A 23,931-nucleotide genomic window follows, 5' to 3' on the forward strand; every position below is an offset into this window, starting at 1 on the left:
TAACCAGAATGCAAGGCATTATGGGGTGGGGGGAGGGGAGAGACAGGAAGAAAATTTGGAACTCAAAATTTTGTGGAAATGAATGTTGAAAACTAAAAATAAATAAATAAACATTAAAAAAAAAAAAAGAAAGTAACCTTCCACAGTCTTATCTTTTTGGTCATTTTCCCCAACTAATTACTTGACTTTTGAGTTCTTTTTTAAGTGGAGAGTGTACTGCCACAAGTTTCAGGGATTTTGTGCACCTGTCTTCAGAGATATCTTTGGGGTTCCTATAAATTCTCAATTCCTCCAAAGTGGCATGACTAAAGAAGAAGTGTTTACTCCTCTCCTGTCCTGAACCTGGGTCTGTGAGCAACCACAAACACTCTTTTCTGCTCAGGAATTCCTTCTCAACAGATGCCATCAGCTCTGCCACATCAGCACTCCTCCTCACCCTAGGACCACCATGTAGGACTGCAACCCAGATCAGTCTCTTGATTCCCCCACCATCAGTAGGCTGAGAGCTCCAGAAGCAGTCACCACTACAGCAGTGGATGCCACGGCCCTGGGGCTGGTGCTGGACCATGTTTCTCTCTCACTCAAGTGAAAGAGCTTTACCGCTGACCTTTGAAGCTGTCTTTGGGGTTTGTGGATTGAGAAGTCTGGAAATTGCTACAGCTGCCAGTGATTCAGTGCTCTGAGGCCTGTTCCAGTGCCATCTATGTCAGTGTGGCCCATGCTGAGTTGTGCTCCACTCTGAACCTGGTACAATAGAGACTTTCCAGTCAGGCTTCCAGATTGTCTTGGGCTGGAAATCTATTTCATTTTGTCATTTTGTGGCTTCTGCTGCTCTAGAATTCATTTAGGGCCATTTTTCACAGGTATTTTGAGGGGCTTTGGGGGGAGAGCTCAGGTAGGTCCCTGCTTCTACTCTGCCATCTTGGCTCTGCCCCCCAAATAAATTTTTTTGCTTCAGCTTGTATTTATTGACAAATGATGTACTCTACAGCAAAATACAGTACAATATGAGTGTGAGTTTATTCCAGATTGAAAATAGAAGAGAAATATTGGAGGAACACAGACACTCACAATATGAGAAGGCTGAGGGGCAAGGAGTGTAGTAAGGCCTGCTGCTTGGGACAGTGGGGACTATTCTGTGAAGAATTTCCTTTCCATCCTAGGCTCCCTCCTTCAAATGGAGGGAAAAAACTGGCTTATGACTGCAAGCTTCTTCTTCCCCCCAAGGTAAGAGTGCCTTACCAGAGGACACCATTGCTGAGAATCACATTATTCACTAAAATGTATTGGTTTTCAGCAGTTGGATTCAGCTTCTATTTAATTTTTAACTTAATAAGTGTGTGAAACAAAGACTCTTTCATTTATAGGATGGAGGTGAGGAAAGGGAGGGTGGTTCCTCTGGTCAGGAAAGATGTAGAGGCCCATATACACTGAGGACTTGTACTTAGAGGGATTGTGGCTAGTGCTTACTTGTGTGTGCATGAAGGATGTCTGGATCAATTTCAAACACAATACTGATACATGTTACTTTTTAATCCCCTAAGTCAAAGATGATCTGCAGTACCCCAAGCTAAGCCACAACTTCTCTATCTTTACACACCACCAAGAGCATGCTAAATTGATACTGATGTCTCTAAGTGGGGAGAAAAATAGGTCTAATACAAAATTTCTTTAAGAAGAGACTTTAATCTTTTTTGGTGGGGGGATGTTTTAGCAGTATAAAGCCTCTAATAACTAGGAATGGACAACACCAATAATAGTTGCAATGGATGCAGGCGGGGCAGGGAAGGGAGGGTGCTGAAGTCACCTACAAGAAGGTCTTCAAATGCCCTTTTATGGAACTGGCAGCACACGCATAGTGTTGGTGAAACCTGGACCTGGGCACCAACCACTCAGTACAATGACCACATCATCTTTCTTGAAAAAGCCACGAGCTTTGCCAGCTTCCATGGCAAGGTTAACCCTGAGGTCCACATCTTCAGCCCATGACTCATGAACAGGGTCCTTGCACAGCACAGGAAAGACGCCTCGGTGGATATTTGCTTGGCGTGCAGTATGAGCACAACGAGTAACAGCGATGATGGGAGCCCGGGGACGGTACTTAGCTACCTGATAAGCAGACTTTCCAGACTTGGTGAGAATGATAATGGCCCCACTGTAACACTTGAAGGAAGCCTCTACAGCACCTATGGCAACAGCATCAGTGAGATCCTTGGTCATGAGGGCCAGGTTGCGGAGCTCCTCAAACACCTGCAAGTGAAAGATGGCGGCCTCTGCCTCTCGGGCAATCAAGTGTTGCATCTGCACAGCTTCTACTGGGTAGTTCCCTTTGGCAGTCTCCCCACATAGCATGATACAATCAGCTCCATCCAGGACAGCATTGGCTACATCACTGCCTTCAGCCCGGGTGGGGCGTGGCTTCTTAATCATGCTCTCGAGCATCTGAGTGGCACAAATAACAGGCTTCCCAGCTCTATTACACCTTCCAATCATCATCTTCTGAGCAACAAAGACCTTTTCTGCAGGGATCTCAATACCTAGGTCCCCCCGAGCAACCATGATGCCATCACTGGTTTCCAGGATCTCATCAAATCTTTGGACTCCTTCATGGTTTTCAATCTTGCTGATGATCTTGATGTTTTTGCCTTCCTCTCCCAGGATCTTTCTGATTGCATGGACATCATCTGCCTTTCTGATGAAAGATGCAAATACCATGTCCACCCCTTGCTCTAATCCAAAGTGAAGATCTTGGATATCCTTCTGAGACACAGCAGGCAAGTCTACAGCTGCCCCAGGAAGGTTGACAGCCTTCTTGCTGCCCAGCATGCCTCCATTCTCCACCTCAGTTATAAGGAAATCAGCACCTTTCTCCTTCACAAGAAGAGAAATGATCCCATTATCCACAAAGATTTTGCTACCAACATCCACCACCTTGCAAATGTTTTTGTAGTCTACCCACAGGATGTTTTCATCACATTTCTCCATATAGGCTTCATCCAAGGTGACTTTGAGAGTGTTACCCTTCTTTAACTCCACTTTGGCTGTGCCACTGGCCTTGATGAGTCCAGTTCGGATCTCTGGTCCTTTGGTGTCCAAGGCTATAGCAATAGGTCGGTAATGGATAGGACTAGAAGCATAGCTCTCTGTGGCTGCTCGAATATTTTTGATGATCTCTGCATGGTACTCATGAGTTCCATGGGAGAAGTTTAGACGAGCCACATTCATTCCAGCTTGAATCATCTTTTTTAACTTCTCCACAGATTGGGAGGCTGGGCCAATGGTGCAGATGATACCAGTGTTTCGGGGCACAATGGGCTCTGAGTCGATGTCCAGACGACACATATGTTCCAGAAAGTTGTCAGCCGTGGCAGCAAACAGCTGCTGGTTTTGAAGAGTTTTGAATGTCACTTCACTGCCTACTTTGCTGACCTCCATGTTGACGTGATCTTCTGGATTTTTCTTACTGCTTCCAGTTAAACTCTGTGACCCAAACTGTAAAGTACACCCGGCTGAGTAGAACGAGCTATGTCTTGAAGGGCTTGCAGCATAGACGTCTCCTTCCAAAGAGCCGTAAATATGATATCTCCTCCTCCAAGGTGAAGCTCTTTCTGCCCTCTAATAATTTTTTTAAAGAAAAAAGAAAAAATTGTATCACATTTTCAATAATCCCAAGGTGTTATATGAGAGTCCACATTTTAAATAATATTTTATTTTTCCCCAATTACATGACAAAACAATTTTTAGGTTTCATTTTTACAAGATCTTGAGTTCCAAATTTTTCTCCCTCCATCCCTCCCCTCATCCTGAAGAATATCAGGTCACTGGATTCAGATGGCTCTGGAGGAGAAGTGATGCTGGTGACCTGCACAGCCCTCCCTCACTCAAAAAAAAAAAAGTCAAGTGCAAGTCATGTCATCATTTCTCTGATGGCATGGTCTTCTTTGGCAGTGAAGGACAAACATGATCCTGTGAGTAGATGCAGCTAGCTGAATGCTAGCTGTGGAACCTCACCTCCTCCTCTCCTGTCTGCCTCTCCCTCCCCCTCTTCCTTCTCCTCTCCAAAGGAAGGTAAATTTGGATGACCAAATGTTGCCCAGTTGACCTGGGTTTTACTGACTCCTTTTCTTTTCCCCTTTCCTCTTCTCCTTCTTTCCTTTCCTTTCCTTTCCTTCCTTTCCTTTCCTTTCCTTTCCTTCCTTTCCTTTCCTTTCCTCTCCTCTCCTCTCCTCTCCTCCTCTCCTCTCCTCTCCCTCCCCTCCCCTCCCCTCCCCTCCCCTCCCCTCCCCTTCCCTTCCCTTCCCTTCCCTTCCCTTCCCTTCCCTTCCCTTCCCTTCCCTTCCCTTCCCTTCCCTTCCCTTCCCTTCCCTTCCCTTCCCTTCCCTTCCCTTTCTGTCTCTCTGTCCTCTCCCTCTCTGTCCTCTCCCAAAACCTTAAACTTACTACACTCTGAAACTGAGACTCCAAGGAGCCCCTGCCAAGGGTTCCTAGACCCTGCTACCTTTACAGTTGTTATCAAATAATAACTGTTGCTGTTTCCCACCTATTCTGATATCTTTGTTTTCTTGACCTCATTAAAGGGGTCATGCCCTGGCTACTTCTTCAACAGTCCTATTCAATGAATGGGCATTGCCTCACCCTAATTGAGCACCTGCAAAGACCTTGGCCTAAAGGTCCCAAGGTCTCCCAGTGCATCCTGGGCCATTTCCAATCATCCTGAGGAATATCAGGTCACTGGATTCAGAGGGCTCTGGAGGAGAAGTGAGGCTGGTGGCCTGCACAGTCCTCATTCACTCAAAACAAAGTCAAGTGCAAGTCATGTCATCATTTCTCTGATGTCATGGTCTTCTTTGGCAACGAAGGACAAACATGAGATGTTGTCTTATATCTAGTTTGTGCTCTACTGCTTTCCAGTTTTCCCAGTAGTTTTTGTCAAATAATGAGTTCTTATCCCAAAGCCTGGTGTCTTTGGGTTTATCAAACGCTAGGTTACTATGATAATTTACTATTGGTTTAAAAGCTAATATTTTAAACAATAGCACTCTCTTTCCTCTTGAATTTAGAGGGTATAAATCACAGTTCACCCAGAGTGGGCACCATGAATCTAGTCCATAAGAGGGGAAGGACTTCCTTCCCCTTCTCTCTCTTATACCCCAGCTTTAAGAAATGGGTCTGGGAGTATTTATGTTTCTTCTGTGTTGTTTGTTCTCCATAGTTTCAGATGTCAGGGAGTGATCCTCACTGGCCCCATTAGTTCTGGGAGTTTAAGCTACATCCACTTTTGACCCAGGATTCCAGGAGTGGAATTGAAATCATCCAACCTGGCATGGAATCCTGGAAGCTCTATCTAGAGAAGCTAGGGTGCTTGGGACTCAAGCTTAGGTCAGGTGTATTTAAAGGGGATCACTGCCCCTTCAGTTCATGGTGCCCACCCTGTGTTTGAACTGTGATGTGTACTCCCTGGAAGCAACAGTAAAGAGAACATAGAAAAAGAGAATGACTGTCGCAGTCTGGTCAGTTTTAAAGACCCAGTCTGTCTGGTTACATAACTATTCAAAGGAAGGTACGCTACTTATGTGGTAGGGGACAGAGTTAGATGATCTGGGCATACCTAGGATAAGACCCTCAGGGAGTTTCTATGTTAGGCAAATTGAGAATGCTCCAAAGTCTCCTTTATACAGTTCAGTGGATTATAAATTCCTTATGGCAGGGACTATGTTGTGAGTTGAATTTAACAAAAAGGTAAACTGAGGCACATTTCTTTGAGCAAGACATTTTATTATCAGGGCTGGTAACCTGAGAATAGGTTGGATCAATAGATGCCTCAGTTTCCAGTTAAACACCCCAAGCAAAAGAACAGGTCTCCATTTATAGGCTTTTGAGAGTATAAAACAAGTAACAGAACAGAGTAAATGACATTATGGGGTTGAGGGTAACATGATTGATTATATAGCTGATGCGTGGGGAACAAATAATATATTTGATTAGAAGTTGGGTTTAGAAGCTGGCAACAACCTTCCTCCTTTCATCATTGAATCCGCATGCAAGATAGTGGCTCAAACTTCTTTGGATAGCAAATCAGACATTCTTGAAGGCTAGCTTGGTGGTGTAAAGATGTTAAGCTCCACTTCCTTACAGCAAGCCACATTCCTCAAAGTTAGAACAATTCTTTGAGGCAAGAATAAACAGTGATTAACAAGATTTCAAAACTTACCCCTTACAGACCAGCTGAATTCTGAACTAAATTCAAAGACAGAGAGCCATGACTTAGGCAGTTACAGGACAAAATCAATTAGGTATAAATAAAACCAATAAGAAAATGATACAGGATCAATTTTAATCTTCTAAACAGTTTTGTTTTTAAGTTTGAAGTACCAGTGCTTTGCAGTGTCTGCAACATAATAGGCAAATATTATAAAGTTGAATTTGAATCAACAAACAGGAGATAAGGCACAGAACAACTGGATGATTGGAGACAGATGAAAAGGAGGAAAAGAGTAACACAATGTACCAGTTATGCAATATGTTGAATTTTTAGTGATGAATGATTCCTACTAGCCAGGAAATCTAAGTATCATTTATATGATTTCTATGAGAAAATACAATCACAAATCCATCCTATTTGTGGCAGCTTGGTGCAGCCAATAAGTCAAAAAGCATTTATTAAGCACTTACTACATTCCTATTGCTGTAGTAGAGTCAAATGAGACAGCACAAAGGCACTATATTAATGTTTATTCCCTCCCTACCAAGTACTTGGAATACAAATATAAGCAAAAAAAAAAGATAGTCCTATCATCAAGGAGTTTATATTCAAATGAGGAAAGACAACAGATATAAAGGAGATGAAAATAGAGTAGGTGGGTAAAGAGGGAGTGAGGAGGTGGGGAGGCAGAAGGACACATAGGGGCATGTTGATAATGTTCAGAGAATGACTGGTCTTGGCCCTTTCTGGAAATGAAAGTTCTCAGGACTGACCAATGAAAGAAGGGAGTTGCAGGGCAGAGGGAGAAAGCAGCTATTGAGGTGAGAATGGACTGCCCTTATTTCCACAACTGAAAGTAGTGGGGAAAATGCTCAAAACGTATTTGTCTGAATCTTGTGTATAATGTTCATTAGCTGGAGGACCCCGAACAAGTCACCTAACCTCTGTGTGCTTCAATTTCCTCATTGTAAAATGGGGATGGCAATATCTACACTCTTACCTGACAAGGTTGTTGTGGAAGAAGCACTGTGTCAGCTTTAAAATGCTGTAGAAAGAGGAGCATCCATTCATTCAGGGCACATGCCCAACATGTATGTACAAATGGCAGTTTGGAGTCAAGAATACTATTATGTTCCACTTCAGACACATGCTAGCTGTGTGACCTCTCTTATCCTCAGTTTCCTTATCAGTAAAATGGGGAAAATAATAGCACCTACTTTATAGGGCAATTGTGAAGATCAGTGAGATAAAATTTGTAAAGTACTTTTCAAACCTTAAAATTCTAATGTATTAATTACTATTGAGAGCTGGTGCATAAAAGTCTTCAAATATCCAACTTAAACAAATATTTTCAAAGATGAAGTCTTACTATACTATCATGTACTGGAAATTACCCTTTCATGTTTTTACATTTTTCTCTTCACTTCAACTGGGAACTTCCTCTAAATGGGGCCCCTTCCCTTTATTCTTTGATATAATATGGTAGTCCTTCTTAGGTAGATATTCTTCAAAGATTATGGATGGAAGATAACATCCCACCTTATTCTTTCTTCCACCTTTTAAAAATTCAGACACACACAGGGTCATCCTCAAATGACTGGTGTTGATGGGTGTGGAGATGAAGGGGATGACACCTGGAGAGTATGATGACTTGGGGAGGGGGACTGAATGACAAGGGAGGAAGGAACAATTTAATGGAGGGAGGAGATATAAGATGACATGGAGGATAGGCAGGCATGGTGCCTTGCAGACTATAGGTGCCTAATACATTTTTATTGAGGGGCAGTTAGGTAGTAGAGTAGATAGAGCTCTGGCCTGGAAGTCAGGAGTATTTGAGTTAAAATCTGGTCTCAGAAACTATAATGCCAGTGAGATACCCATTGCAGCCTCTATTAATATGCATGCATATTTCCAGGGTAAAATTACAAAATATAACAAACTCTCTTCCTCAAAGTCAAAATGAAAATATTTACTTGAGACATCATTAGAATACCAGGAGGTAAGATTTAACAGTGTACTTATCACTAATCCAGGAAGCCCCCACATCTTGAACCTTCTTTCTGTCAGGCCTGCCCACAAAAACAAGTTCCCCTAGACAAATTTCTCCCTCCACCCACTCACAGCTTGCTTCTCTTTCTCTGCTCTACCTGCTCTCACTCTCTGCTGGCACTCTCTTTCTCTCTCTTCCTTGGGCAAGTTCCTCCCAATCTGAGCTCCATGTGATCCATGCTGCACATGATCAAAGGATCCATATGATCACAGGCTCCATGTGTTAAGCCAATTAATGGATGGGGAAGATCTTCCCATTCTATTAACATTATAGAAACTTACTAGCTAGGTAACCCTAGGTAAGTCACTTAACCCCAATTGCCTTCCCCCTCCAAATGTTTATTGCTGTGATGATGGGAAGAAGGAAGGAAATGACAATATAATGAGTGAAGAGAGAGGAGGATCATAGGGTTGTGTACATCCTTTGTTTTTGTAGAAAACCATGACATCTGAGAAATGATGATATGACTTGCACTTGACTTTGTTTTGAGTGAGGGAGGGCTGTGCAGGTCACCAGCCTCACTTCTCCTCCAGAGCCATCTGAATCCAGTGACCAGATATTCATCAGGATGACTGGAGATGACCCAGGATCACGCAGTTGGGGTTAAGTGACTTGCCCAAGGTCACACAGCTAGGGAGTATCATATCTGAGGTAAGATTTGAACTCAGGTTCTCCTGACTCCTGCACTGGTGCTCTATCCACTGCACCACCTAGCTGCCCTGATTCCTCTGAATCCCTTCCCAGAATCCCTTCCTTACTTAAAAAACCCACCCTGTTTAGAATATTTAAGAACCCTGAGTAATGCAAATTCCAGAGAACCATGATGAAAGAGGCTGCCACTTCCTGACAAAGAGGTGATAGATTAAACATGCTGAGATATACTTTTGGATATGACAAACAGGAAAATTTATTTTGCTTGATTGTGCATATCTGCTACAAGTTCTTTTTTTTCTTCTTGGGGGAAAGAGATGTTAAAGGGGTAAGAAAACAAATGCTTGTTAGTTGAAAAAATGTAATTAAAAAAGACTCAAATCAAATACTACCTTTTATATGAAAACTTTTCTGTTCCCTGACTTAATAGGGTTCTTCTTAATTACCTTTTTTCTTCCAAATCTGTTCTCACACACCAGCTGTGTGACCCTGGGCAAGTCACTTAACCTCGACCTCCGTTTCCTCATCTATAAAATGGGGCAAATAATAACATCTACCCACCAGGGTTGCTGTAAGGATAAAATAAGATCATTTCTGTAAAGCATTATGCAAGCCTTGTACTATTTGATGTAAATTCCAGCTATGACGATGAAGATGTATTTATTCTGTAGGTATGTATACAATGTAAGGAGAAGCTGCTTCATTCTATCTCCTTTGCATCCCCAGTGTGTAGCACAGGACCCGGGGCATAAGAGCATTATCAGTGATTGTTGATTAACGAGATGAGGGAAATAGATCCTTCTCAACAAGAAGGTGGAGGGCTGGGTTGACTGACAGGGAAGATGTGCAGTTACGGGGAGGAGGAGTGAGGCGATGGAGGAGAGGGATGGACAGGGCGATAGGGACATTCTGCATAATGGACTTTGGTTCAAATTCTGCCTCTCACTCTTACTGCCTGTGTGACTTTGGTCAGACCGGGCCTCAGTTTCCTCAAATGTAAAAGGGCAGGGGTAAGGGATGGAGAGTTGGACTCCATCAGGAGAAGGAGGGAGGACTGGGAAGGACAGGGATGACAAGGAGGAGGGAAAGAGGATACAGCCATGGGGAGCCAAGGAGCGGAAAGCGAGGAGAAACGCACAGCATGGCCAGCACACGTTCCGCGGGGCTCACAGCTACCGCCCTATGAGAGACCTCAGTCCAGTGCAAAGAGCGCGCTGGATATGTGGGCTGGAAGTACAGAGGTGCAACCTCGATCCGCTAGGGGGCGCTCAAGATCCCCTCCCTCCCAGCTCCCCCGATCCCCACTCCGTGGGGCCGTGGCTGCTCTAGGACATGCGGAGGACTCACTACGCCGTGGTCGATTCTCTAGGAGCGGGGTTTCCAGCGCAATCTCCAAGCCTCGTTCTTCGGGCTGTGGAATAGCCTTGAAATGCAGATGTCACCTGTCTGTGTCGGCTTGGCGGTTAGTGGCCAAAGGTCATTCCTTTAACCGCCTTGTTTTCTATTTTGGAGGCGGGTGAGAAGAGGAAGATGTAGAAGTCTTCCAAGGGAAAGGGCGAAAACTTCCACAAGAAGTTTTGTTTCTTGACCAAGGGGCTACACCCCTCGGGATCGGGGCGAGCTTCGAGCTGCTCGGGGCACCCCCTCGGGTGACGGGTCCGTGCGTGGCCAGCGCCGCCCTTCCTTGGACCCTGCTCAGACGCGTCTGGAGCAAAGTGACCGGTTCTGCGTCCCACTCTCCCCACTGCAGGAAGAATATTGATAAACTGGACAACGTGCCGACGAGAGGAACGTTGTAATAAGCGGGAGATGACCAGAAACCACGTCCGTGAGGAGTGGTTAAAGAATGGGGAATATTTCGCCTGAAAAAGACCAAGCTTGGCGAGTGGGAGTGCGGAGAGACCAGGTCACCGTACCCTAGTTGTTGAAGAAGAGGGATTAGACTTTCACTATTGGACACACCACCACCACCTCCACCTCCATCCCAGGGGAGGAAGTAAAAGCAGTGGGCAGATTTAGGTCTGATATAAGGAAAACCTTCACAAGGGGAACTCTTCAGAAATGGAATCGTCTCTCCTGGGTGATAATGGTTTCCTCACTGCTGGAGATCTTCAAACGGAAGCTGGGTGAGCACTTAGGAAGGAGCACAGATTCTTCAAGTTGAGTAACATCTTAGAGATTATCTAGTTCAGCCCTTTATCTCTACAGGAATCATTTCCAGAATGAGAACTAGTCTTAGCGTCAGAAGACTGGTTTGAATTCTAGCTTTACCTTTACCTGTCTTGGCTATATGACCTTAAATAAATCGCTTCCCCTCTGTGCCTTATTAGTTTTCTCCTCTTTGAAATGGCATCATGTTAGCATTTCTTATCTCAATGCAGTTCTGCAAACTCAATATATACATTAAGAATTTTTTACCTGTTAGTCGATGGGATTACTTTGCTTAACTGATGTAGATCAGTCAAAAGTTTAAGTGCCAACTATGTGCCAAACACTGTGCTAGCCACTGGGGAGATACGTACCAAGAATGAAATGAAATGAGTTTCCCTGCTTAAAAATGATCGTATGTTCTAATGAAAGAGGCAACAAGTATATATAAAAATATATGTAGCTTAAATATACCAAGTACTTAAATATAAGGAAGGCATCAGCAGTTGGGGGCAGGTAAAGAAAAGACTTCATGTGGAAGTTGGTATCTGAGCTAGAACTCAAAAGAAAAGAGTAATTTAGTGAGGGGCAGGATAGTAGGAGGTTAAGGAGAATATATTCAAGCATAGAGTTTGAAGGCCCAGAGACAGGAAGGAAATGGAGAGGCTGATTTGTAGAATGCAGGAGAAGGAATAATGTTCAAGTGAGCCTGAAAGGTACATTGGAGACCAGGTTGTATGGAGCTTTAAAAGCTGAACAGAGGAGTTTATGTATTATTCTAGAGGCAATAGGAAGCTACTGGAATTGGTTGAGTAGGAGAGTCACATGGTCAGATATATGCTTAAGTAAAATGACTTTAGCAGGCATGTCAGGTATGGTTTGAAATTGTTAGAAATTTGGAACAGTGAAGATCCAATTTAGGAGGCTCTTTTGATAATCTTAAAAGAAGTCAGACGTGAGAGATGTGAAGGCAGAAATGACAAGATTTGGCAACTGATTAGGTATATGGAATGGAGGAGAGTAAAGAGTAGGGATGGTGGTACATTGACTAGAAATGGGGAAGTTTGGAAGAGGGTTTAGGGGGAGTGGTAATTTTTGGATATGTTGAATTTAAGATGTCAGTGGAGCATCCAATTTGAAACATAGGCAATTGATGGTACAGAACAAAAGTTCAGGAGAGGGACTGAGACAGTATGTATACCTTGTGGTCGTTTGCAAAAAGATTATTAGGCCCATGGGATCTGATAAGCTTATTAAGAAAGAGAGTATAAAGAGAGAAGAGGGAGAAGACAAGAGGGCACAGGATCAAGTGATACATACAAAGATTTGTCAACTCTAAAGTGTCATGTAGTAACAATACTACCTAATGTACAACACTTAAAGGTTTGCGTATGTTATCTCATTATCCTCAGCAATCCTGTGAAGTTGTCTTAAAAAAAAACAAACAGATAAGAAAACAAATTGAAAAGTTTAGTGACTTGCCCCTGGCCACAGTACTAGAAAGTGGCTGAGGCAGCATTCCAACCCAGATGTTCCAGTCTCCCAAGTGCAGTGGTTTATCCGCTACTATCTAGCTACCTTGTAATAATAAATATCAAGTAGTCATTCTAGTATTAATAGTAACATTGTAGAGCCAAAAAATTATGGATATTATTGTTATAGAAAAAACTGGTGACAGAGAATACAAACATCTTCTCACATATATGCTTACTTTCACATTTCTACAAGATTTTTTATCAGGGTAAGTTATAGATGCATAGAGAGCATCCCTGACAAAGGTATAAAAAGAGAATAGAAAGGGCTTTGCAAGTGATATTTTATAGCAGACCACATGTTTAGTTACATAATTGATTGAAAAGGGCAGAAAATACAAGATTACACTGTGCTTGTTGTTAAAACTATTGGTAGAGTCAAATGCCGCCTTAAAGGCTTTTCAATTAGTTGTCTTCCATATGTAGGTTAAAGAAATTCAAAGTTCTTTGAAAGATAACAGTTAACTGTTCTATAATCCTATAATTATTATTATCAAATGAGGCATAAGACCCAGAGATGTTTCCTCACAAAGGTGTTTACCACTGTCATGTAGAATGTCCAATGCATAATTCAGATGGAAGAGAAATGCCCTTAATAGTGAGGTCTTCAGATACTCTTATTTGCCAGTAATATTGAATTGATTGCATCAATCTCTGGATTATTGCAAAGCTTTTTAAAATAAGGTCTATGATCACTAGTGAGTTCAGCCTAACTATCCCCATAGACCAAACCAAATAGATAAAGAATGCCCCTTGTTCAGGCTGCTATGCAGTTGGGTGGGGCCTAATGGAGCTGTTAATTAGTACAGTTATTGTGTACAAATACTGTATATGGACAATAAACTAAGCCCAGAATGAAACAGTTGAAGAGATCATGTTGGACTGCCTTTGAGAAACAGTACAGTGCTTTTAATGACTCCATGCTTCTCTCTGAAGTGCCTATGAGATAGAATTTGCCTCCTTGCAATTAAAATGATAAGTTATCTTATTTCATAATCTATATATGTGTTCATAGATACCCCAGACCTAAGTAGTATTTTTTAAGTTTTTTGTGGATTTAATTAAACTTAAATATTTGTTAAGGTCCTTCTTTATACAAGGCATTGTGTTAGGTGGAGATATAAAGACACAAAACAGTCTCTGCTTCAAGGATCTTATGTTTTTCTGGAGGTATACACTAATGTCCTGCTGGTAGAGCTATAAATTGACCAAGTTATTCTGGAAAGCAATTTGGAACTATAAGTCACTAAACTTAGTATATCACTCAGTTATGCTGCTATTAGAACTATACTCCAAAGAGATCAAAGAAAGAAGAAAAGTATCTGTATATATAATTTTTAAAAGCGACTCTTTGTAATGTCAAAGACCTGGAAACTAAGAGGATATCCATCAATTGGGGAATGGCTGAACAAATTATAGTATAGGAATGAAAAGGGATATTATTTTGCCATCAGTGATGAAAGGGAATCTTGAGAAGACTTTATGAACTGATGCAAAATGAAATGAGCAGAACTAGGAGAATAATTTATACAATGACAATAATAAAAGAAAAACAACTTTTAAAGACTTAGAAACTCTGAACAATGACCAATACAATTCAAGGGGACTGATGAGTCTACCCATTTCTTGACAGAGAAGTGATGGACTCAGGATGCAGAATGAGAGATATATTTTTGAACATATCCAGTGTGGGCATTTGGTTTCTTTAACTAAAGATATCTATTATGAAGGCTTTCTTTTTTTCAGTGGGGGATTGAGAGGATGAGAGAGGATAAGGATAGGGTAGCAAAGAAAAGGAAGAGAATAAAGCTATTTAGACATCTTTTTGTAAGAAATGCAGAGAAAAAGGAATGTCAGAAAGAAGCACAAGCAAGCAAGATAACTTTGAAAGTTATAGACTGAATTTATTCTTAAAAAGAGGAGCAGTCCATACATAATTGAAATCTCCATCCTCACTTGCAATAATTCTCTTTTGGTTTTACTATATATAGTACTGAAAATATTTGTTGTTTGCATAAGTTCCTAATTTTATTTATTTATTTTTTAAATCAAATGTCTACATAATGCAGAAGGAAAGAGCAGTCAGATAACTTCTTGGGAAGTATTTTCTAACCTTTTTCAGTATTCTTCACTGAGATGATTCATGGGCAATCTCCAACGGACACAGGAGATTAGGGTGGATTTAATAAGGTTTACAGGACAAAAGCAAAGCTTATTGAATGAAGAGTATTGTATTATTTATGACTGCATTGAGACAATGGATAAAAGGAATGAGACTTTTGAAAGGTTTATACTTGATTAAGTTACTGGAGAAAGAGGAAGCACACAAAATAGAAAAGTAAAAAAAGGAATATTGTAAGGTGGTATAAATAAGGTGACAGGTAGAAATGAGAAAAGAAAGAATATGGTAGGAGGAGCTTGAAGGAGTTGAAGTAGTGCAACAGGAAGGGTGGAACAGAACTAGGAGGAAGTTGGTGAAAGCAGTTGGGGAAGAGGAGAGAGGACATAGGCACAACTAGTCTTCCGAGTTTTTGTTTGTGAGGGGTATGAGGAAAGGGGAGAAGGCTTGGGAATGGCTTTGTCCCCTGAAGTGCTAATGTGTATTGACTTCTTAGTTACTATGATGGATTTGGGCTTTCTGGTGTCTGAAAAAATGTTTTTCTTCTGCTTTCTATATGGAGAGTGTTATACTTTGCAGTTCAGAACTACGCTGGCAAATTCATAGTCACTCTCAGTGCTGTGAATATTGCCACTTAACCCATCCATCCCACAAAAGAAGTTATAGTTTTTGGGTACACAAAAGGTGCTGGTTTGTAAAAGGCTCTGTGTATTGATGCCCCAAGGATTAGAACTCTTGCACATCATGATTCCAAGCAAGAGGGATGCTTTCAAGAGATCAATAAGAATGTTGTAATTAGAGGAGGCTGTGGTGTTATGATTTCATCTAGAGGTAAAGTTTAAAAAGGGAGAGCCTACTAGGAGGGTAGCAGGAGGAGTGCAGTCATAGGTACAAGTGGGGAGTGTTCCTTCAGTGCAATTGGTGCAGGTGGCTGAGTTGAAGTTCTGGAGAAACTTGTCACTAGCAGTATCTGCACAGATAGTACAGGTCAAAAGACCAGCAGAGATATTTACAAGCCCTCCTTCAAGAGGGGTCTTAGCCTGTCCAGCTCCCTTAGGTGGAGATGTGAAGTTCACAGGTTTTGTACACTTCACCTGTTTTGGGGTTTTTTCAATGTATAGATTATTTATGCTGACTTTTTTGCCTCTTTAATTTTTGTCTGTAAAAAAAATACTAGTTGTCTGTGCATACACTTTGATGCAGTGAAGAAATCATAAAAATGAGAAAAGGACACACATGTACAAAAATATTTATAGAAGCTCTTTTTGTGGTGGCCAAGAATTGAAAATTGGGGGGATACCCATCAATTGGGGAAAGGCTGAGTAAATTGTGGCATATGAATGTAATATTGTTCCATAAGAAATGATGAGGCAGATTTCAGAAAAACCTGGAAAGACTTACATGAATTGATACTGAGTGAAGTGAGCAGAACCAGGAGAACATTGTACTATACATTGTTCTGTACACAGAAACAGCAACATTGTGCAATGATCAACTATGATAGACTTAGCTCTTCTCAGCAATACAAGGATATAAGACAGCTTCAAAAGACTCATGATGGAAAATGCTATCCACATCCACAGAAAGAACTATGGAGTCCCAATGCAGATTGAAGCACACTATTTTCTCTCTCTCTTATTTTGTTGTTTCTTCTTGTGGTTTTTCCTTTTGATTCCAATTCTTCTTTACAACATGATTAATATGGAAACATGTTTAATATGATTGTAAATATATAACCTATATCAGGTTGCATGCTGTCTCAGGGAGGATGGAGGAGAGGGAGAGGGTGAAAATTTAGAACTCAAAATCTTATAGAAGTGAATGTTGAAAACAATAAATAAATAAAACATAAGAACATTTTTAAAAAATTTAAACATTAGAAAAAAAGAATTGATAGTTTCCAAACACCACTCATCATCCTTGATTCTTAGACCCTCTTTTCAGAAAGTGGTCTTGCTAATCTTAAAGAAGTTCTGCCAGAACAGAGATTGAAAAACATACCATGATCTTTTGTCCTTCTCTCCCTTTGGTCAGTATCATCCAGTTTCTATGATTTATCACTTGAACTAGCTCATCCATAAGTAGGTTTATAGGACTTTCATTTTACAAATAAGGAAACAGATAGTTAGAAGAGACTTGTCCAAAGTTACATAGCTTGCAAATATCAAAGGCAGGCTTCAAACTTAGGTCCTCTGATGCCAAAGCTAGTATTCTGTACTCTTCACCCAGCTGACTCCTCTTCTCTTGTTTGCATCTATTTTTATTGCTTTATTTTACTAATGCTTGTGGCTTTTAAAGGATCTGGTTTTGTGGTAGAGTATTCATGGAAGGGCCAAATCCTTTTTCTTTTAAATATTTGAAACATTAGCCCAAAACAGTACAGTTTATAGTTATGGTGTTGCCCCCACAAATGAAGAAAACTCAAGTAGTCTGTATGTGATAATTCCTCTGTTCCCAGATGGCTGACTCTACTTCAGTGCTCTATGATTTTGTCATTTTAAGTACTTACTTCACTAGTGCAGATTGCATCTAGAAGTGCTGTGGCCAAAAAATGTATAACCTTGTGGTCAGCCTGGTGATGAACCTCTCTGAACTTAGCTGTTGGCAAGTTCTTATAGGAATGGCACAGGCTTCTATACCAGACTTACCAGAAAGGCATGGCTGATGGGTTACAGTAGAAGAAAAATATAGGGCTCTTGGCACTATGTAGCTTCTAGCCATGGAAAGTGTACTGTTCATTGATCTCAGATGGATTCAGATCATAGATAGTACTTAGTTACTGCTACTCATCTATGGCCTGGAAGCTTGGGTCAGAGAAAACATTAATAGTCATCTCAGGCTTAAAGAGGCAAAAATCTATGCACATACACACAAACTTGTATATACAAATATATATGTGTATATATATATATATATATATATATATACACACACATACACACATATACATACATACTTAGGTACATATGTATGTATTTCAGTGTAGCAGTAACCCTAGTGTTCCTCAGAGGGTATGCCAGCAAAACACATGCTCTGATAGATCTTAACAGTATCAAAGCCCTCAGTGTATGTACCAGCCTAGGTAAGTTCTGAGAAATACTTCATTTGCTTTGGACATTGGATATTTAGTTATTTTGGCCACAGCAATTCACTAAGGCAATCTGCTAAGGCATGGAGGAGTCATGATCTGTGTGTATGGATATAGCATCCACACTGCTGAAACCACTTGATTTCTTGAAATTGAATAGGTCATATATGTCACAGAGGATAAGAACATGGTAAATGTATGTGTCATTTGGATTTCACTGAGAAGAGTTCTTCAGGGCTCAAAGTTCTTTAGGGTCTTTGTGCTCTGCTGGAAACCCTAATTGGAGCTGATTCAGGAGTGAATTCAAAGATTGGAAACAATCAGCATAATTCAGGGGCACAAAATTAAAAGGAAGAAGAGAAATGGCTTGTAGCCTGATGATGTAAATGGATTTGGTTGAATTTTAAGGGAAATTACAATTTGTTTATATTTGGAGGCTGAAGGAAAGGGAGTCCAAGAGATGAATGTTTAAGGGTCAGAAAAGTTAGGTGGGAAGAGGCCTCCAAACACGCTGATCTTCCCCAGGTCTTTTGCCCAGCATGTTCCCTCCCCAAATATTCCACTTTCCATAGCTGTTTCTCTCTCTTTACTTTTACTATTTCCTCTGTCTAGGTTGTGTCTCTGTTTCATTTTTCTTCTTACCTATTGCTACCTTCCATCTTCTGTCAAGGTATTATGTCAGTTCAAAGGGCTGGCATATTCATATGCTAGTTAAACATTAGTGTCTATGATGAGTGTTTCCAATATTTTTTCTAAGCACAGAAAAAGCACAATATTTTCTTTCTTATTTCAGATTCTGAGAGAACAGAGAACAAGTAATTAGATGAAAAAGAAGAAAATCACAAATTAGTAGAATTATATGGAGAAAATTTAGGAATACTTGTGAAGAATTTTACTCAGGAATCAGCGTCTGGAGAATATTTTGAACCTGAAGGAAGCTTAAACATTTATCAGAAAAATTCTTCAGCAGTGGTTCTGAGGAAATCCTTTTCTCAGGATAAAGATCTTAGTAAAATAAATCTGATTCTCAAGAAAACCCTTCCAATAAATGTTAGCAAAAGATGTAATGAATTTAGGAGAAATTTCAGGCTAAATACAACACTCATTCACAATGCAGAGAGATATCAAAAGAAAGAGCCTTTGTATGTGATACTTGTGACAAAAGTTTTAAAAATAATTCATACCTTATTTAAGATCAGAGAATTCAACATAGAGAGACATCACACAAATATGATGAATATGGCAGATTTTTTAGTTGGGACTAAAATCTTATAGAACATAAAAAATTTCATACTGGAGAGAAACCATGTAATGTAATAAATGTGTAGAAAGCTTTCAGTCATTGCTTCTAATTTATTCAGCATCAGTTAAATCACTCTGGAGGGAAATTTCTTAGGTGTAGTGGATATGGTAATTAATTTGCTGAATTCACACCTTACTCAACATCAGAAAATTCATGGAGAAAAACTTTATAGATGTGGTAAAGCCTTCAGTCTGAATTCATGACAATCAACTTCAGAAAACTCATAATAGAGAGAAATCATTTAAATGTGATGAATGTAAGAAAAAAATCTGTCACAGGTCCTATCTTATTCAACATGAGAGAATTCATACTGGAGAGAAATCTTTTGAATGTGAAGAATGTGGAAAGGCCTTTAATCAGAACTCACAGCTTATATTACTTCAGAAAATTCATACAGGAGAGAGGCCCCATGAATGCAATGAAGGTCGAAAAGCTTTTAAGTAGAGATTATTACTTATTAGGCATCAAAGAATTCATACTGGAGAGAAACCCTATAAGTGTAATAAATGTAGAGAAGCTTTATAAAGAGCTTGCACCTTATTCTACACTAGGAAAATCACACTGGAGAAGGACCCTACAAATGCAATGAATGTGAGAAATCATTCCATCAGAGTTCAACCTTTAGCACCAAATAATTCATAGTAGAATAAAACCATACAAATGTAATGTGTGGAAAAGTCCTTAGATGACGTTCATACCTTATTCAACATCTGTTAATACACACTGGAGATAAACCATATAAAGGTAATAAATTTTAAAAGAATTCAGTTGCTGCTCAAACTTTATCCTGCATCAGAGAACTCATAGTGGAGAGAAGCCCTATAAATGCAATGAGTGTGATAAAGGCTTCATTCAGAGTTCACAACATATTCAGCATAAAAGAATTCCTACTGGAGAAAAACCCTATTGATGTGATGCGTGTGACAAAGGTTTTGGTCAGAGCTCACAACTTATTCATCATCAAAGAATTCATACTGGAGGAAAACCTTATGGGTGTGTTGAGTGTGGGAGGGTCTTTGGTCAAAACTCAAAACTTAGTCTACATCAGAGAATTTACACAAGAGAAAAGTCTCATAAATGTAGTGAATATGGAAAAGATTTTTTTATCAGAGCTCACAACTTAGACTACACCAGAGAATTCATACTGGAGAAAAACCCCACAAATGTACTGTGGGAAAATCTTCACTCAAAGTTCACTTCTTATTACACACCACAGAGTTCATACTGGTAAGAAAGCTTATGAATGCCATGAATGTGAGAAAGCTTTCAGTCAAGAGTTTAACCCTTGTTCAGCATCAGATCATTCATAGTAAAAATTTTCAAATATAATGAATGTGGAAAAGCTTTTAGTCAAAGTTCATAACTTATTCTACATCAGAGAACTCACATTGCTGAAGGACTTCTGGTCTCTGCTTCTTATCTTTTCTAGCTCTATCCCCCTCAATTCTCTATTGCCCTGTCCAGTAATTCATCAGTCATTTATCCAGTGTCTACTCTTATCTGGTTGTTGTAATTCATTTTCAAAGAGGACCAAAATGACATCACTATGCTAGAGCCAAGTTTCCATGCCTACTGCTTACATAACACACGGAGGGAGAGTGGTTAATACAAATTCTTATACAAAGAAGATACAAAACTTCCTTATCCAGCTAACCGGACCTTCTCTTCCAGTATCCGAAGGACAACCGAGTATTTAGAGGGATTAGGCTTGCTCTGTTTGACTCGTAACAAATAGAACTAGGAGCAGTGGGTGGAAACTGCAGAAAGAAAAATAGGATCGGTCTTACGGAAAACTTTCCAACAATTAGAGCTTTTCCACAGTGGAACGGGCAGTCTCTGGAGGTAGCAGGAGGTCTTCAAGGGCCAGGTGGCCACTTGCAGGGGCATTCGGGTTCAAGTACAGATTGGACTAGGTGGCCTCTGAGGAGCTTTCCTGCGCTGGTGGTGCTGAAGTCTGTGAGGGCGGTGATTGACTGATCTCCTTTGGATGGGCACTTGTTAGCTTTTGGAGGGAATGAGGGGGGAGAAAATGCGTGTGGCCTCCATCCTCCTACATTGTGTGGACCTTCGTGGTGAGGCTTCCTTTAAGACTCAATGTCGGGTCAGGGCGCCAGGAGAAAAGCAGTGACGTGAGGACTCCCCGGAGAGACCTGGGTAGCTCTTCCTCCCCGGGGTCCCGGCTCTGCCCTCTTGGCCCCACTAGGCTTTCAAGGAACCAGGGGGGGAGGGCCATAGAGATTCTCGAGTCCTCCGAGCATCCTAGAACGGTCGCAGACTCTGGAGCCCAGGGGCTGCTTCCGGCCCTCTTTCAGCTAGTTTCCTCCCAGTTTGCCCCTGTTTAACTGTAGTTCCAATCCGAACTCCGCCCCTCTCCCCAGGCCCCGGACGCCGCGACCCCAGAGCTGACTGTGAGTCGGGCCCAGGGGCGCTCTGAGGGCCGGGTGGGTTTTGGGGGGGTGGGCGGCGAGAAGAGCCCTAGACTGCGAGGTGCCGATCTTTCGGTCTGGACCCTGCCGCTTAGTCACAGTGTTGACCTTGGACAAGCCCTTCCTCCCTTCTAGGACTCAGTTTCCCCCTCTGTAAAAAACGAGAGGATAGGACTAGGTAGGTCTCTGAAGCTCCCTCCAGCTCTGACAATCTGGGACCCAAGGTACATGGAGCTGGTTAAGTGACATGCCCAGGGTTACACAAGGTGGGGGTGTGTGTGAAAGGAGGAAAACCCTGGGGCCGTACTTGGTGGGGGATCGGGGAGCCCACCCGGCGGCTGGACGCAGTGGATAAAGCGCTGAACTTGGAGTCAGGACAACTTGGGTTCAGATCCTGTCCCTGACATCGAAAAGTTTCCTCAGGTGTAAAATGGGGATAACGATACCTTTACTGCCTCCTCCACAGGGTGGTGAGGCTCAGATGAGATCATTTATGCCCAGGGCTTTGCAAACTCTAAAGCAGACATAAATGCCAACCCTCATCATTAGCCCTGTGTGGCCTAACAGGTTTCCTGGGGCAAATGAGAGCTGAAAATCCTACCTCCAGCCCCCCCCCCCCCCCCCCCCCCCCCCCCCGGCCACCTCTTAACTGCCTCACGGGCACTCAGCATCTTAGCGTCTACTGGGCTGTCTACCGGCTTCACTCTGTTGGTGAGAGTCAATTCAACAAACATTTAAGTTATACTTAACACAACAATACAAATGGAACAGCCCAGGCTATTATATGTGGTCTCTGTTGTCAATTCAGCAGTTAAAACATTTGCTAAATACTGGAAACTGAAGGAGACATAAAGGAAAAAAGACTGGGGACCTGCTCCTAAGCTTGTACTCTACTGGGATACAACACATACCCAGAAGATTAGGATGCAGGGAAGAATGTCGTAGGAGAAAAGGAAGGTTATAAAAATTTGAGTAAGGAGAGATCACTCTTGGGGAAGATTATGTAACAATTACTATCTGAGCCAAGTCTTTTTTAAAAATTTAATTATTTGTTTTCAGTTTTCAACAATCACTTCCATAAGTCTTAAATTTTCTCCCCCTTCTTCCCCGAGATGGCATGCGATCTTGTATGCGTTCTACACATACATTCTTATTAAACACATTATCACATTAGTCATGTTGCATAGAAGAATTAAAAAGAATGGGAGAAACCATGAGAAAAAAAACAAAACAAAACAAAACATAACACAAGAGAAAAGAGTCTGCTTCATTCTGCGTTCCGATTCCATAGTTCTTTCTCTGGATGTGGATGGCATTTTGCCTCAAGAGTCCTTTGGGAATGTTTTAGGTTCTTGCATTGCTGTAAAGGGCTTAGTCTATCAGAAACAGTCCTCACACACTGTGGCTGTTACTGCGTGTAATATTCTCCTGGTTCTGCTCATTTCACTCAGCATCAGTTCATATAAGTCTTTCCAGATTTTTCTGAAGTCCAACTTGTTCGTCATTTCTTATAGCACAATAGTATTCCATTACATTCATATACCACAGTTTGATCAGCCATTCCCCAGTTGATGGGCATTCCCTCAATTCCCAATTCTTGGCCATCACCAAAAGAGCTGCTATAAATATTTTTCTACATGTGGAACCTTTTCTCATTTTTATGATCTCTTTGGGATACAGCCCTAGAAGCGGTATTGCTGGGTCAAAGGGTATGCATATTTTTGTAGCCCTTTGGGCATAGTTCCAAATTTCTCTCCTGAATGGTTGGATCAGCTCATAGCTCCACCAACAATGAATTAGTGTTCCAACTCTCCCACATCTTCACCAACATTTGTCATCTTCCTGTTTTGTCAAGTTAGCCAATCTGATAGGTGTGATATGGTACCTCAGAGTTGTTTTGATTTGAATCTCTCTAACCAAAAGTGATTTAGAGCATTTTTTCATATGACTATAGATAGCTTTAATTTCTTGCTCTGAAAACTGCCTGTTCATCTGAGTCAAATCTTGAAAAGGACTTCTGCAGGTAGAAATTGGGCAGCCTTTGAGATGCAGTGAATAGAGAGGGTTCTGGAATCAGGAAAACTTGAATTCAAATTAGGCCTCAGACACTTAGTAGCTGTGTAACCCCAGGGATGTCACTTAACCCTATTTGTCTCAGTTTCCTCATCTGTAAAATGAGCTGGGGAAGGAAATGGCAAACCACTCCAGTCTCTTTGCCAAGAAGACCCCAAATGGGATCACAAAGAGTCAGACATGATTGAAACAACAAAAACTGTAACATACTGAACAAGTAGTGATGTAGCCTCTAATTGAGGACCTTAAAGAAAAATAATTCATTATCTCTCACGGCAACTTTTTACACTTTTAGGTAGCTCTTTTAGTTTTTCTTGACATCAAGTCTAAATGTGCCTC

General features: G+C 41.2%; 1 protein-coding gene and 1 pseudogene across 4 annotated transcripts in view; one reads left to right on the forward strand and one right to left on the reverse strand.

Moving 5' to 3' along the window:
- Window positions 1-1,666: 1,666 nt before the first annotated feature.
- LOC140500320 (pyruvate kinase PKM pseudogene) lies at window positions 1,667-20,610 on the reverse strand (annotated as a pseudogene). Its single transcript, XR_011965693.1, has 2 exons — window positions 20,481-20,610; window positions 1,667-3,615 (listed from the first exon to the last, which is right to left on the reverse strand). The product of XR_011965693.1 is annotated as a pyruvate kinase PKM pseudogene (transcript).
- Window positions 20,611-20,736: 126 nt separating this feature from the next.
- The window catches only part of LOC140500319 (uncharacterized), a 45,743-nt gene continuing 42,548 nt past the window's right edge, over window positions 20,737-23,931 (forward strand). For 2 of the 3 annotated variants that reach the window (XM_072602793.1, XM_072602791.1), the window contains exons 1-2: window positions 20,737-21,501; window positions 22,087-22,230. The gene's annotated coding sequence lies outside the window, so the exon portion shown is untranslated. The remainder of the gene's footprint in view (window positions 21,502-22,086; window positions 22,231-23,931) is intronic. The other variant, XM_072602792.1, reaches the window with a different exon arrangement.

Source organism: Notamacropus eugenii, chromosome 4, assembly GCF_028372415.1.
Source record: "Notamacropus eugenii isolate mMacEug1 chromosome 4, mMacEug1.pri_v2, whole genome shotgun sequence".
NCBI classification, from domain to species: domain Eukaryota; kingdom Metazoa; phylum Chordata; class Mammalia; order Diprotodontia; family Macropodidae; genus Notamacropus; species Notamacropus eugenii.